Source organism: Microcebus murinus, chromosome 9 (assembly GCF_040939455.1).
Source record: "Microcebus murinus isolate Inina chromosome 9, M.murinus_Inina_mat1.0, whole genome shotgun sequence".
NCBI classification, from domain to species: Eukaryota; Metazoa; Chordata; class Mammalia; order Primates; family Cheirogaleidae; genus Microcebus; species Microcebus murinus.
Window position 1 is genome coordinate 22,653,964 of NC_134112.1, and position 17,210 is coordinate 22,671,173.

General features: G+C 42.7%; 1 protein-coding gene across 1 annotated transcript in view; it reads left to right on the plus strand.

Moving 5' to 3' along the window:
• Window positions 1-1,377: 1,377 nt before the first annotated feature.
• SCRN1 (secernin 1) overlaps window positions 1,378-17,210 on the plus strand; it is a 66,623-nt gene continuing 50,790 nt past the window's right edge. Inside the window, exon 1 of the mRNA XM_012735881.3 lies at window positions 1,378-1,549. The gene's annotated coding sequence lies outside the window, so the exon portion shown is untranslated. The remainder of the gene's footprint in view (window positions 1,550-17,210) is intronic.

The window sequence follows — 17,210 nt, forward strand, 5'->3', positions numbered from 1 at the left end:
ATTCCCTCAGCCAGAGGGAATTATCCATTCACTTGTATAGCAAACCGTATGCACAGGCAAAACATTCCAAAGAAACATGGAAAAAAGACTCCTTCTCTCCCCAGCATCCGGTTACCCAGTTCTGTTCCCAGGTGGCATCTATAATTACAGTTTCTTCCATATCCTTCCGAAGATACGCTATGGAAGTATATTTACAAATGTAAGTATAAACACATATATTTTCTTCCCACAAATGATAACACACACAAAATTCTGCACCTCGCTTTTCTTTAATCCTTTACTTAGTATAGGTTGCAAATCTTTTCACATCAGTACATAGAGATCATCCTAATTTTTTAATAAGCTAGATAGCATTCCATGGTATTGATGTACTATAATTTATTTGAACAGTCCTCTAGCCATAGATATTTGCTTCCAATCTTTGCTGGCACAAATAATGTAGCAATGGATGACCTTGTCCTCGTTTCATTTCACATCGGTGTCAGTGTATTTGTCGGATAAATTCCAGAAGTGGAATCATTGAGTCCAGGACCATATATATAAATTTGTTATTTTGAGAGATATTGCCACATTGGCCTCCATGGAAGTTTTAGATTTTTGCTTATCTGACAGGTAGAAAATGCTGCCTCCTATATTTGATTTGCAGTTAAGCGAGCTTGAATATCTTTCCATGTGCCTTGGGGACATTGCATTTAGTTTCCTGTGGACTCTCTTCACATCCTTTGAGATGAAGAGACATTAATAGTTACTGATTTCTTATTTCTTTGTAAAAGGTAGAGCCTGTGTGGGGTCCTGACCAATGACCTTGATGCTGGCATCAACACACACACACACACACACACACACACACACACACACACACACGCCGCTGTACGTAGATTTATTAATCCCGGCATAGAATCTTGGCTTTCCTACTTGCTGTGTGACCTTAGACAAGTTACTTAACCTCTCGGGGCCACAGTGTCCAAGTACCGGGCGTATGGACACGGTGCAGGACCGCATCTTTTAAGACCCGGGATCCGACTTGGACATGAGTCAACAAAACACAGGACGCGTTTCTCCGCGGGGAAATCTCGCTTAGGCGCAGAGGCCCCGGACGTAGCAACCCAACGACGGGGTCGGAAAGAGGTGCCAGAGGAGCCAGGCCTGGCTCCTTAAGTCCCTGGCTCTCCCTTTGGAGAGAGCTGCAACGTAGGAATTAAAAGAAACGAGCAAGGAGGGAGCCACTTTCCGCGGCGAGATCCGCCCCCGCGGCGGCTCCCTCCCTCCGAGGCGCCCTCCCCCCGCCCCGGCAGCGCCGCGCCGGCCCAGGCAGCCAGACGCGGCGGGTGCGGCGGCCCGGGGTGGGCGGAGGCGGGGGGGCGCGGTCACGTGAGCCGGGCCAGCTGTTGCGGGGGGCGGCGGGCCGGCAGCCGGAGTCTGGGGAGGGGGAAGCGCCGGCGGCCGCCTCCGCCACTGCAGCTGCAGCCCGATGTCGCCGCAGTGATCGGGCCCCGCAGACCCGCAGCCTCAGTAGCGCAGCGCGGAGCCGGAGCCCGCGGGCCCGCAGGTGAGCCGCGGCGGCCGCGCGCGGGAGGGCAGGGTTTGCGGCGCGGCTTCCCCCGCGGGCTCCCCCCAAGCGCCTTCGCCGCCCCGCGCCGCGCGTCCTCCGCGGTCCCCCGCGCCCGCGGCTGGCGCTGGCCGCGCCCGGCGGGCTGGGGGCTGTGGGGCGTCGGAGGAGAGCTGGCCTGGGGCCGGGTGGCGCGGGCTCGCGGGCTGCGGGGGTGCAGGAGAGGGACGCCCCACCCGGGCGCAGGCACTGCCGCCTGCTCGGAACCTGCGCCCGCTCTCCACACCCCTCTCCCATCCTTTCCCCACTTCCTTTTAACTCTTACAACCCCCACCCCGGCTGCTTTCCCCGTGTTTCCTTTTCCCGACGGCCAAGTTGCTGCCCGCTGGGGTGTGTGCCTGCGCGCCCCCACGCCGCCGCCGCTCGGGCCGCTCCGGGGTCGCGGCTGGCCACTGGCACCTCCGGGAGGCAACGCACCTGCCGCGCGGGCCGGCCCGCGGCGGACGCGGCTGCCTGGCGGGGCCTCTGCCCTCGGCCCGGCTCTGCCCCGCGCCCCACCCGGTCCGCGTCGTGCCCCGGGGGCTCCCCCCCCCCGCCAACGCCCCGCGCGCGGGATGCTGCTCCCGTCTACGCGGTCCGCGCGCGTGGGTCTTGATACAACTTCCCCGAGCTGCGCCCGGGGCATTCTCCGGGGGTTTAGGGCAGGTTAACGCGATGGAGCCGGGGAACTTACTGATAAAACGCGGTCGCGTGTTTCTGATTGCCTGCCTCAGTTTGCCTTGTCTGTTGGGGCGCCAGTTACTTGGCCACATCACTCCCGAGGGCAGAGACGAGTGTGATCTGCCAAGCAAGGAGGGGCGCTTAAACTTTAGAGAATTGCGGAGAACTCGGACTTAGGGATATAAATGTCCTTTAAAGCATCTAAGGAAACTGTCGTTTGTCGTGACTCAAAGCTGACCTTGTAGGGCTCTGTTAAATGATACGGCTTTTCCGTTCAATTCTAGCTTGCTAGCAAGTGCCTTGAATTAATGCTCGTGTCCAGCATCCTGGTGAGGGGTGTGTGTGTGCGTGTGTGTGTGCAGCGTTCCAGGCATCAGTTGCAGAGGAAACCTGTGTTAATTCAAAATGGCAGCGTGAAGAATCAGGCCAGGCGGAAGCAGCACAGACCACAGCTAACACTGGCTGCCCCCTGACTTGTACATTAGCGACAGGGAGGGCTCTGCTGGGTGTCAGGCATGGAGTGGTTCTCGGAGCTGGCTAGATTTTAGGGTGCAGCAGGGACCTGGGGGATGTTAAATGAGAAGTTTGGGGAGCTGTAATTATTTTCCCTAACCTATCACAAGCTTATTCAAAACCTAATTAAAGTGGACACGTAGGAACTACATTAATTGGGTAATGGGCTGGTGGGAGGGGGGAAGGAGGGCGGGTATATACATATATAATGAGAGAGACGTGCACCGTCTGGGGGATGGTCATGCTTGAGGCTCAACTTGTGGGGGGAGGGGGACAAAGGCATTATTTGAAACCTTAAAATTTGTACCCCCATAATATGCTGAAATTTAAAAAAAAAAAACTAATTAAAACTCTTGCAATTTCGATCTCATTTTCTCCTGGCTCAACTGACTCTGTGGCTGCTGGTGTCTGTTTGGTGCACAACTTCTAGTGGCTTTGTACTTACAAGTGGCTCTTAAAAGAGACAGGTGTATAGCATAAACATCATCCAAGAACAGTGCGCACAACAAATACCAGGTTCTTAGAGCAAGTTTCGTTGGCAGAACTGATTGATTCAGCAGCATGAGCAAGCAGCCCGGGCACCAGGGAATGGCAAATTCTTGAAAGGTGACTCATTTTAGGATTTTGTTTAAAAAAAAAAAAACAGCCTTTCTTTCCCTTTTCACTGTCGTGCTGCCAGCCATCTTGTCTTTTAGGGAGGAGGAGATGCTAGAGGAGGCAAGTGCTTGGGGAATAATGGAGTAGAGGAAGATGAGGGCTAAGGCCAGGAGTGGCAGGGCTAGAGGCTGCCTGAGACTCCCTTTTTACAGCAGGAAGGCTGAGCACAGCAGGAGGAATGCAGCACCAAGGTCATGTCACTGGCTGGCAACTGGCAGTGAGGACTCCTATCCAGGTCCCATAACTCCCCAGCTCAGGATTCTACACGCCACCTTTCAGAGCCTGGGGGAAAAGGGCAAACCTGTCATTAGGATGGTAAACACTTTGAGCAACAGGAAACCAAACTCTAACATGAGTTTAAAAATCTATGGACATTTAAAGTCACGACTATACCTTAGTTTACCAATTCAGACCCTTTTAACCTCTTAAGGTGTGTACACCTCATGTTCGTGTTTTCCAGTGATGAGACTGCTTCTGTATTTAAGAGCCAAAAACATAATGTTAGTCAAAATCTTTGCGGTGAGAAGCACTCTCTTTGATTAAAAATTTAGTTGTTCATGTTTGTGGAGAACTATTAGGCCAGTTTCCTTTAAAGAGGAACCAAAGTGGGCCATGTTGCTCAATTTTTTTTTTTAATGTTTCTAATTATAAGTAAAAATGGATAACAAGCCTATTTAAAAATAACTTTGAAGCAGCACTGAAGACAGAGGCTTTTTCAATAATTTGGCTTTGAATGTTCTGAGTCATGATTTAGTGGCCCCAGATCTACTACGGCAGAACTAAAAATGGTGCATGGGTTAGTCTGTGCCGAGGTGGTGAGGATATGGAAAGTGTTTCTCCCGGACTTTCTGCACCTTCTCAGTCAGTGCTATGCAGAGGGAGAAGGTGGCAGGAGGCAGGGAACAGGGAGAATGATTTGAGGCAGTGCAGCAGATAGCAGCTCAGTACGGGTGGATGATGTTGAGGTGAAGACTGATGCTGATGCAACATGCCATTTTAAAAAATAAACTTGCATTGGAGGTTGAATGCGAAGGTATGTCAAAGAAATTTAAGCTGATAAGTTTTAAAAATACATAAACACCTGCAATTTATGTTTGTTGAAGAACAATAAAAATACAGATAAGCAAAAGTTGTGGGGTTTTTTTGTTTTTTTTGAGACAGTCTCGCTTTGTTGCCTAGGCTAGAATGAGTGCCGTGGCGTCAGCCTAGCTCACAGCAACCTCAAACTCCTGGGCTCAAGCAATCCTTCTGCCTCAGCCTCCCAAGTGGCTGGGACTACAGGCATGCGCCACCATGCCCGGCTAATTTTTTCTATATATATTATTTGGCCAATTAATTTGTTTCTATTTATAGTAGAGACGGGGTCTCGCTCTTGCTCAGGCTGGTTTCGAACTCCTGACCTCGAGCAATCCGCCTGCCTCGGCCTCCCAGAGAGCTAGGATTACAGGCGTGAGCCACCACGCCCAGCCAAAAGTTGTGGTTTTTTTTTTTAATCACTATTTTTAGTTTCATTGGAGTGAGAGTCTAGGTATGTACAATCTAATTTGGTAGCCACTAGCCACATGTGGCTGGTTCAAATCAATATGTGTCATGAGTGTGAAATACACATCCAATAAAAATAATTTAATGTAAAAAAGAATGTAAAATATCTCAATAATCTTTATGTTGATTTCATATTGAAGTAATATGTCAGATATACTATTTGGTTAAATAAACTATTATTAAAAATAGTTTTGAGGCCAGGCGCAGTGGCTCACGCCTGTAATCCCAGCACTCTGGGAGGCCGAGGCAGGCGGATTGCTCGAGGTCAGGAGTTGGAAACCAGCCTGAGCAAGAGCGAGACCCCGTCTCTACTATAAATAGAAAGAAATTAATTGGCCAACTAATACATATAGAAAAAACTAGCCGGGCATGGTGGCGCATGCCTGTAGTCTCAGTTACTCAGGAGGCTGAGGCAGCAGGATTGCTTGAGCCCAGGAGTTTGAGGTTGCTGTGAGCTAGGCTGATGCCACGGCACTCACTCTAGCCTGGGCAACAAAATGAGACTCTGTCTCAAAAAAAAATAGTTTTGTAGTTTCTGTATTTTAAACATGGCTAGTAGAAAATATAAAATTGCATATGTGGTTTGCGTCTGTCTTGCTGTTATATGTCTTTCAGGCTGTGTGGGTCTAGGTCATTAATAGGAAGTGGAGGGTGTCTGAGGCTTGGGATGATGTTTGAGGAACCAGACATGTAAGGAGAAACTGGAATAGAAACTGGAAGGGGGCAGGGGGATGGACAGAGAGGGACCGGAAAGATCAGGGACACGGTACATGGAGAGGGGGAGTATATTATGGGTTTGTACTCCTGGGTTATGAGACTTTATGAAGCAGACTAAGCAGACCATGTGGTGATCCAGGATTTGGAGTTGGAGGTATCAGGGTTGGTGGGGGTTATGGTGGTGGAACTTCATCTAGGATGGAGAAAGGGCAAGGCTGATGCAACTGCCTAGTGTATTGGAAAGTATCTTCCCCACTCTGACATGTCTATGTTCATACAGCAAAATGAGATAAATGCATCCCTCTGCAGAGAGAGGGCCCCAGGTTCTGGTTCCACCTCTAAATAGGACAGTGGCCTTAAGGACGTCACTGTTAGTCTCCTTTTTCCAATGGGATGAACAAGAGCTGTCCACCAGCTTCACTAGGCGATTCCTGTGGGATGAGGTATGACATATTAGAAAACACAGGGGGTTATTAGAATTTACATTCATTTATTAAAACTACACTGAGATAATTTTTACTTGTACACTTGTAAATAGCAAGCATAAAAGACCAGCCTTCCTCTGGCTCTACCAATATAATGCTCTTACTGATTTCATTTTTGTATTGACTTTAATGAAATTCTTGCTGGCTGAACATCTGAATGAGTGGCTACATTCAAGGATGCATTGCATACATCTTCTTATGTGAAAGCAACACACATGAAAGCTGTAGACATTTTGATTTAAAGGGCCATTACATTTAGTCCCCTATGTCTCTATATTAGGATTTTCCCTGCAGCTGGACAAAAATTGCATGTTTGTCAACGATTCTGTTTGGTACCTTCTCACATCCTTTCTTCTCTCATTTCCCACATTGTGCAACTTAGAGGTCGATGGTAACAATAAGAGTTTACAGGCATAAAGGTTCAAGCACTGGGCTTAACAATTGGCCCACATTTCCACTTATTCCAATGGACTAGATAGTAGGAAATTTAAAAGAAAGTATAAATAATTGGATAAAATAATTTGCATTATGATGTGAATTGATAGATACCTCCAAAGGGTAATTTTGTCCTTAAAAAGTAACTAAATAATGCAAATCATATTTAATTTGTTAGATTTGGCCAAATTACCCACAGTTTCTTTTCCTACACAATTGTCAAGACTGGATATTATCAAACTTTTACGTCTTTGTTAGTCATATATATTTGGTAATTTAACTTTAATTTGTAGTTTTTTAATTGTGAGTGGGAGGAATGTTTTTTAGTAAATATTTTGGCTATTTGTATTTATTTTGCTTTGAACTGGCATTTATATACTTTTCATATTTTTCCTTTGGGGTGGTCATCTTTTTCTTATTGATCTATAAGGAGCTCTTGATTTGTTAAGGAAATTATCTCTTTTTCATGTATGCTGTAAATGTATTTCCCAGTTTTTCATTTAAAAATTTTTGCCCCACAAGACGTTTTAAGTTATTTTATAACTAAATCTGTATGTTTTTGTGAGTCACAGTTTATTTTTTGCTTACTTAGATAGGCTTTTCCCTATCTAATATTATTTTTAAAAATTTGTCTGTATGTTTTATATTTTTATGGTTCCATTTGTAAAAATTAAAATTTTTGAATTATAATAATTTATTCTGCTTTAGGAGTAAGTTGGGGATCTGGACAGATTTCTGTCTTCCTTTCCCCATTTATTATCTATCTTTCACCTCGATTTCAAATTCGGTCTTCATCATATATTAATTTCTTATATTATATGGCTATATTTCAGGACTCTCTGTGAATCCATTTTTGCATCAGCATCGAACCATCTTACTACCGAAACTTTATAATATAGTTTAATGCCATTCAGGGCTACTTCTTCTTTCTTGGCTAATCTCACATACCCTTTGCAGATGAATTTAAAGATCATTTTTGTCAGATATTCTCCAAAAGCCCTGTTTGTATATTGACTCCACAGATTAATTTAGGGAGGACAGACTCCTCCATAAAACATTGTATCTTTTTTAAGCAAAGAACAGGGACATTTCCCTGCCCTTCAGATCTTCTCCTATGTCCCCATAAGTTTTTCTTCTTTGAGGATTTGTGCATCTCTCTCTAGTAAACTTGTCAGAAAATTGGCTGAATCCCCATAAAGAAAACTATAGATCTCTAACAGTGGACTGAAAGAAAAGCTCTCACCAAGGATGAAATGCTTCCTGCTCTTCATTGGGAAGATGGAGTCAGGACAGCCCGTTGGTTAGGAGCGTTTCTGAGTCTGAATTCCTGCTCCACTACTTACTTATTACATGATCCTGGGCAAGTTACTTCACCCTTCTTAACCTCAGTTTTCTTATGTTTAAAATGGACGACGGGGTTATAGTGAGGATTAAGTGATTACATACACACACTTATATTTTTATACATTGCTTAACACATTATTAAGCACACAGTGAATGCTTAATGTCCTAATATAAAATTTTAGATTTTATGATCGTGATTAGTTACCCCTGTCAAATGAATCTGTAAATTTGGTGTCACTGCAATCAAAGACCCAATCAAAAACTCTGGAAACACTTTGCCAACTTAAAAAAAAAGTTTGATTTGAGAAGCCAATGGAAGAGCCAAGAAATGTAGAAAAGAGTCACCAGGTGAGACGCAGTATTACTCGCATTGTATCTGAGGAGGCCACAGCCTTTTAGGATTTGGAGCCTACTTGGTGATAGGTGTGTCCTTTTCTGCCATTCTGTGTGTCTCCTCTACCCTCACTCCCACGCCTATACCCAGTCTGAGTTTCCAGGAACATTCTTCTCAGCAGCTTTGAGGCATGGTTATGCAGCTCTTGTTGGTAAGGATGGCTAAGACCACATGTTCCCGTTCTCTTTGTGACAGGTGAGGTTCCTGATGTCCAAGAGCATACGAAGTGACCTATGTAACATCTACCTGTCCCCCCTTCCTCAGAATTTCCCAGTGTTGTCAGGGCACCCCCACCCAGTCTTGGATGGGGCTGAGGAATGGAATGAGCCGGATGGAATGTCAGTTTCCCTAGTTAGGATGACTGGAAAGATAGGGCCTCTCCTGAAACTGGGAGAAGGAGCTTGGATGGTTCATGGTCTCTTCTTATGTTCTTTTGAGCTGGAACCTTGCTCTTGGGTCCTAGCTACAGTGTGATGGTGTCTCACTGCAACCTCAGACTCCTGGGCTCAAGCGATCCTCCTGCCTCAGCCTCCCAAGTAGCTGGGACTACAGGCATGGTCCACCACGCCTGGCTAATTTTTCTTTTCTCTTTTTTGTAGAGATGGGGTCTCACTCTTGTTCAGACTGGTCTCAAATTCCTGAGCTCAAGCAATCCTCCTGCCTCAGCCTCCCGGAGTGTTAGCATTACAGGCATGAACCACCATATCCAGCCTCTTCTGTTCTCAATGATTATCTATTTAACCTAAATCTCCCAGTGCTTAATCTCTTTCCCTAAGGTGAGCTAGGAATCTTTGCAGGATCCCATGAGCATTTCTGATCGTTGCTTTAGGTTGGGTTACTACCCTCCTCTCCTGGTTGTGTACCTAAACACCTCTTCTTCCAGGTGATGAAGACCTTGAGAACATCTTGGCTCCATTTTACTTTGGGTTGAACATAGTGCTTGTAGGTGGTTAGAGGCTCAAAGTGCATGTTGGCAACTCATCTACCTTTTAAAAATCCTGATTAAAATTATGTAGTGATCAAAAACTCTCCTGAATATCTTTTTCTCTTCTCTCATAAAAGTGTAAAGCTTTAGTGCATTTTTTATTGCACTTAGCAGCGCCCTAGTGACCTGAAAGAATTAATAAAATGTCTTAAAGTATTCTTCGTAAGCACTAAAATGATCAGATTTTAAAAAATAATTAAAAAGCCAATAAAGCAATATGAGCTTGCTGTAAAAAATTTTAAAACTACAAGTACATACATAACTAGATAAGGTAAAATTTAAAGTTTCTATCTCTATACCCTCACCTTTATTCTCACTCCCAACTCTCAGTTAATTATTAATCCTTCCAGATTTTTTAAAAAATCTATATATCTATGTACCTTTCTGCCTACCTACCCAGACATTGTATATACTTATATTTACATAAATATGTAGTATACATATATACATATACAAAATAATATATTGATATGTATGTATAGAGGTTCCTTTTGGATAATAAAATAGGATTAATTTGCTAATGGTAAAACACGACAAATAGCTCTAGCATTAACAGACATTTACAAAGTAGTTTTTAATTCCATTTTGCTAGACATAAAGTAACACTCTGTTTTCACACTGGCAAGATTTAAATCGTATTCCTTTATTTCTTCTGTAAGAAATGATTGTTTGGCTAATATTTTACAGCAATGTAGAGTTAAATGGTCAACTGTCATTTTAAGGATGATTGGGAAGATTTTTTAAAAAATCTTAGTTTACAGAGTTAACGGGTATAATATGAAATGCCTGATTTTGAATCAAAAGTGTATTTTATTATATCTAAAACAAGAAGCAGTACAATTAATCAAAGTATGTGCCTAAACTATCGACACAGTAGCTTGTTTATGCCAGCAGCGAAGAAGCCTGGAGAGTGAGCGGTGATGAAATTGCAAAAGGCGTTTTCCACAGCTTGTTGAAAATTGAATATTTTCCCTTGCAAGAAGTGGTCCAAAGCCTGGAAGAAGTGGTAGTTGGTGCAAGGTCTGGTGAATATGGTGGATGACAGGGAGTTTCCAAGTCCAGCTCCTATAGTTTGAGCAGCGTTGTTTGTGCGACATGTGGTTGAGCATCGTCTTGCAAGAGCATTTATTGGCCTGTCTCTGTTGACCAGTATCAGCTGCTTAATCGCAAGCATCCTCATCATTTTGTCCAATTGGGTCCAGTAGACATCCGCTGTAATTGATTGACCAGGTTTCATGAAGCCGTAGTGGGTAATACTAGTGCTGGACCACTGAACAGACTCCATTAGCTTTTTATGATGAATATTCAGTTTTGGACTGTGCTTTGGCACTTTATCCAGCCATTGTGCTTCTGCTTGAGATTGTCAAAAAGAATCCATTTTTCATCACACATAACAATAACATGTAGAAATGGTTTGCTTTTATGTCGTGACAGCAAAGAAAGGCAAGCTCTGAGGTGATTTCTCTGCTGATGCTCATTTAATTCATGCAGAACCCATTTATCCAGCTTCTTACCTTGGCAGTTTGTTTCAAATGGTCCAATATTGTTGGAATAGTAACATCAAGCCTCGCTGCTAATTCACACATAGGTTGAGATGGATTCGCTTCCCCTGTAACTTTCAGGTCGTCATTGTTCACTTTGGTCTCAGGTCACTCAAGTGGCTCATATTCAAGATTAAAATGACCAGGATGGAACTTTTCAAACCAGTGACATACTGTGCGTTCATTAGCCACATCCTTCCCAAACACTTCGTTGATATTTTCAAGCTGTCTGCACTGCATCCGTTCCACGATGGAACTCATATTCAAAAATAACACGAATTGTTGGCTTATCCTTGGTTTCACAAAAATTGCTCTAAAATAAAAAAATTTGAAACATAATCACAAGCCAAAATGTGCATTTCAAAGACCGAGGATGTGCCTTCACAATTAAAAGTAACACAGGAAGTGTCAAAGTGAAATGTCAGAGAGATCAATTGTAAAACTTAGTATATAAGGAAACTGGACATTTCATACTTAATAAACTTAAATACATATCAAATCACATTAATGGGAAAGATCAGAATATGCATTGTACTGTTTAGATGAGAAAGGAGGGCAGGTGGTGGGAATAGGAAGGTCACCATTCAAAATAACCTGGCCAAATTAGTGGACACAATGGCAGCAGTGTCAAAAAATAAGAACAGAAGGAAATGAAAGGACCTTAGATGTGGCTTGCTCATTACCTCCCAGATATTTCCCACAGAAAATGCTTTTGGCACCTGACCACATGGCTGCCTATTTCAAACACATTCTCCTTCCTTTATCTCCATCATCATTACAATCCCAGAGCCCTGTTCTTTAAGAACAAGTTAAGGGAACAAACATTTCTTCAGTGTGTCTCTATTCCAGACACTGCATATATTATCTCACTTAATGCCCACAACTGTACATGTTGACATCATGGCCTCATTTTACAGATGAGGAACTTAGCAAGCAGAGGAACAGTATCCAGAATATGGATCTATCTGACTTTCTTAAAAAGACATGATGTAACCTCTTAGGGTAATTATCCTGACTACATATGTCTGACCTATAGTCATTAATGTGATGCAAGTCAGTTTCTTTCTTTCTTTCTTTATATTAACATGAAAGATGGAAAATTGTCTTCCAAACTGCCATGTGTAGGAAAACGTCTTCCTTACAGTGAACTTGATCTGACTATATTTTTTCTAATTTGGCTAGTCTGAGTGAAAAATCAATCCTACTTAAGTTGTTTATCTGCTTCTTACTGCATTTTTAAAAAATTGTTGTATCCAGAAATGGGTGTCATTCAATTAATCTCTCCTATTTTTTCACATTAAAGTCTCTAAAAGAGCTTGTACATTACAGATGTGCATGCAACCTGCATTGTAAAATAGTGGAATCATATTTCAGATGTGTCAGAGAGATGGGCATAGAATAGTTAAGTGTGGTAGAGTTTTGTAGATGGTCCTTGAATCTGAATTGTGTTCTAACGCTGAATGTACACAAAATAATGAGATGTGTATCTGAGCCATTATTTTTTAAGTATATAAGAATTTTGTGGTCATTGAATACATACAAATTCATTGACAGTGTTACTAAATTCATAACGTATTTTTCTCAGTGAACTGTGACTCTTATGTGGGAGTGTCCATGAAAATGTTTTGACATTCAAAAAATTGGAATACATCATATAAGAATATTTTGCATTATAGAGAAATTCTGGAGTGACTTGAAGAATACTTTTGTAAATCAGTTACCTATGAATAAAGGTAGATTTTGAAGCACAGCATTCCTTTGAACTACAGAAAACTACATTTCCTTAGTTACTACCCTGTCACATGGATTAAGACATAGACATTTTGCTTGAATCATATTTCTCATTGTGGTCATATCTTGCAAGTGAGGCAGAATCAGATGTGGCCAAAAGGTAAAATTAGTTAATTTGCCATGGTTGAGCTGTGGGGTTCTCCCCCAACCCCAAGTCCCTGCCCTATCACATGGCCATATTATTAGCTGCAATGAATTGGATGATGGATTATTTTTATTGCAACTCTTCCTTTTCTTTTTCTTTTTAAAATATTTACATTATAAATTCTACATTTTCATGTGGAAAATTGGAAAGTGCCTGCATATATAAAGGTTAGGAAATTGCCTGGAATTCTATGATCCAGAGATACTATTACTCTTAACATTTTTGTTGCACTTCCTTATCTTTTTGCATCTCTTGATAATGTATATAATTTGAATGATACCATTTATACACTTGTGTGACCTCTTTTCATTTCATTAGTATTTCCATATGTATTTATGTATTTCCCAGCTTTCCATGGTATGCATAGATAGCCAATCATATATCATAAACATGTTTTGCTTTGTTTTTTGATTCTTATGATGATCTAAATGGCTGTCTTTGCTATGTGGGGAGAACGTACGTTATCAGGGGTTATGGTCAAGTTGAGTAGTCATTAATTTCCTGGGATTTTGTTTTTTTAGATTTTAAATAGATGCTCTTTTCATCTTCCCATCTCTAATCTAATCACCTAAATTGCAGTATTTTTTTGGAATGGAATAACAAATAGATTTGTGATAATTTCAGTCATTAATAAAAAGAATAGTCAAAGGCTAGTTCTCATCAGGTGCTAGTGATTTAGAAATACTGAGTGGGTATTACACACCAGTCTAAATTGGCTGCATCAGAATCACCTGGGCATTTGTTAAAAATATTCTTCCTGTGATTGCAGCTTGGCCCTACTGAATCAGAACCTCCGAGGAGAGGGTGTCTAGGAATCTGCCACTTGAGCAAGCTCCCCAGAGCAATCTGATGCTTGGCCAAATTTGAATACCATGGATTGAACCACAGCATGGGAGCACTGATTTTGTTTATCTTTTTTCTCCCATTGAAGATGAAATATAGATGCACTTCCCTTCAGTTGCTCAACAGACATTTACTGAGATCTTATTTGCCAGTCTCTGTGCTGGATGCCAGGGAAATAGATTTGCATGAGTCCATGCCCTCCTGGGGCTCTAAGTCCAGTGAGCAGAGACAGATGTTTTGAAACTTGAGGAAAAGAAATAAAGCAAAGGTAGAGGGAACCGGGGCTGTCCACCTCCCTTGGTACACAAACATACCAAGCCAATCTAAGATCCCTCCCTATCCTTCCTACCACAGCATTCCCCAGGAAGATATCTGAGCCCCCAAATAAGTTACTCACAAGTAAAACTCCAAGAAAACATTTTTAATATTAGATCAGCCCAGTGCTATCTCTAACCTTTAAAGAATTTTAAACATCTTATCACGGGCTTTACTTTTTAAAAGTTATTTATTACAGAAAATTTCAAGCATCTACAAAAGTAAAGAGAACAGTAGTATAAACTTCATATACCCGTCACCCAGCTTTAACAATATTTCTTTTTCTTTCTTTTTTTATTGAGACAGGGTCTTGCTCTGTCATCCTAGGCTGGAGTGCAGTGGTGTGATCATAGCTCACTGAAGCCTTGAACTCCTGGGCTCAAGGGATCCTCCTGCCTCAGCCTGCTAAGTAGCTGGTACTACAGGTGTGCACCACCGCACCGAACTAATTTAAAAAATTTTTCCTGTAAAGATGGGATCTCGCTATTGCCTGGGCTTATTTCAAACTTCTGGCCTCAAGCGGTCCTCCTGTCTCAGCCTAATGATTTTTATTTCATTGCCAGTCTTGTTTCATCCAAGCTTTCACCCTTTCTCTCCACCTTGTGTTACTTTCATTAGATCATTTTGCATGGAGATATTTCGGTTTATATCTCTAAAAGATATGGGCTCCTTTTTATAGACATAACCATAGTACCATGATCATATCTAAGATGTTAACAATCATTCCTTAATATCATCAAATATCCGATGGCTGTTCATATCACTCCAATTGCCTTATAAAATTTTTGTATAGTATATTTAAATCAGGACCTAAATAAATTCTGTTCATTGCAATTGGTTGATATAGCTCTTAGGTAACTTTGTCTCTTAATCTTTTTTTTTTTTCCTTGCAGTTTTTGTTGTTGTGGTTGTTTTTGAAGAAACCAGCTTTGTCCTATAGAGTTTCCCATAATCTGGATTTTGCTGGTCACGTTCCTGTGGTGTCATTTGTATTCCCTGTTAAGTGAGGGTTAAATCTAGAGATTTGTCCCTTCAAACTACATTTTAGTTACACTTTGGGACATGAGTGTGTCTGCTATGCGAGGTGCAAACCATTTGTAAGAGGGTGGAGGAGCACAGTAGAGACTGGTGCAAACCTGGCAAATGCATCGCTGTTGAGTCGTAGGAAGAAAGTGAACACCGAGTGCCACTGTGAACAGCCACAGTGCTGGGTGCTTTCCACATGTTTCAGGTAAACCCGAGTGCTATGTTTTGTATGGGAGGGTAGTCCCTTTCCAAAGAAGGCAACTGGCTCAGAGTTAGTGGGTAGAGTCAGGATGGGAACTAGGGTCTGTGTGTCTCTACGGCGTGTCTTTCTCTTGCACCTATATGCATGCGGCTGCAGGGCTAGGCAGGCATCGTGAATGAGTACACTGCACCCTGGCCTCGGTGCCAGGGAGTGGAGGGGTCTGTGGGGAGCCTGGGCCCCGTGGAGGAGCCCCTACCCAACTCCAGTCTTGCTGTCATGCAGGAACGTAGACTCACTATTGCCAGATCTTTGAGTTTGTAGCAGAAGCCAAATATCTGAATGTCTATGGGAAATCTCTAGATATAGAAACATTGACTGCTAATTCAGATTCCTATCTAGGGCAACACTCCAGACCAAACCATACACATCTGCAGCCTGCCAGCCTGTGCCACACCACGCTGCTGGGAAGTGTGTCAGCTGAAGGCTGGCACTGCAGACCACAGAGTTAACTGCTGGAGGGAGCTACTGTCTTTGGAATTAGAGGAAGGGAATGTTAAGCATCTCTTAAGAGCCATGAGGGGCCAACGAAGCTGATCTTGAAAAGATGAAAGAGCATTTAGACACTTCAAGGAGAAAGTCAAACTTCTGAAGTCTGAACAGGTAGACTTTGACAAAGGGATAGCTTCATCATTTCATTGATGAAAGGATACTTTCATCAAGTATCCTTTTCTTGTTCTCATGACAGTTGAGTTCTTCCTGTGTCCCAGATGGTTTTCTGAGCTCTTTGTAAGTACTTGCAGTATCATCTAATTTGAATCTTTCTGCAACCCTGGGAAGAATGAACTAACTACCTGTCATTATCCCTGTTATATAAAGGCTTCGAGGGGTGACAGGGCTAGGATTTGAACTCAGGTGGGCTGGGAAGCCTGTTTATTTATGCAGTACCCTATATGGTCATTCCTCCATTAGATAGCTCCTCATTCAAAGCATCAAATGTTATTAATAGGAGCTGTAATTCACTGGCTGTGGAGTTCTAAAGCTTTCTGCTCTACTGTTTTGAACTTTCAGTGAAAAACTTGGCAGAATCTTTCAGGCAGAGCTTGATGAGTCTGAGATAATTTTTATATATATGACTTTCATCTGCTGGCATTTACATCCCAATTTTTAGTTAGAGAATGCCTTTCCCAAACACTTCATTTATTTCAATAGCAGATACGCCTAAGAAAAATCAGTTTATAAATGAGTATCATTTGGCCTATTTTAAGTTCAGTAGTATTGGCAATAATTTTTAAAACGAATTTATTAATAAAGAATATAATAATTTCTTCTTTGCTTTTCTGGAAGGTGGTAATTTACAGACATTGAATTTAAACTTAACTTGGTTTGCTCAGTAAAGCCGGGAGCATGACGAGTGGAGAAGCCTGGCTGGCCATGTGGGTTTCATTCTTTGTGTAAGCGAAGGCCGTGCGCCATAGTTATTTGCAAGACAGTTAATAAGCCTGCAGCTTACACAGACAGTCATTTTCTTCCTTGCAGGCAACCCAAGGCTTTCTCATTACTGGGAAAGGTGACTGATGAGGGACACTGTAGCATCATTGAGATAAAGGGGCAGGGGAGTCTGGCAGTCTTGCAGAGAAAACCCTTGCCTGGGCTCAGAGCATTCACGCCTTCAATAACTGCTCACTGAACTTGAGGACAAAGGTCTTTTCTCCCACACAGCTTCCTCCCTCCTTGTCTAGACATTCTGTGAGCGGTCTCCTAGTTACAGGAGTACAGTCCTCCAGTCCTCCGGTGCCACAAGCGTGAACTCAAGCCCCCTGCCACCAGGGAGAGGGTGAATGCTGGTAGGCGCAGCTCCTTTGCAGTGAACTCCTGGGAAGCTCTAATATCATGTTCCCAGGAGGAAGTCACGAATCCTCAGAGAAGTTTGTAAGGAGGACGATGGTGGTTACAAACCGAGCTTAGGGTTACTTCCTCGTAGCCGATGGCACAGTATCTAAAGCTGC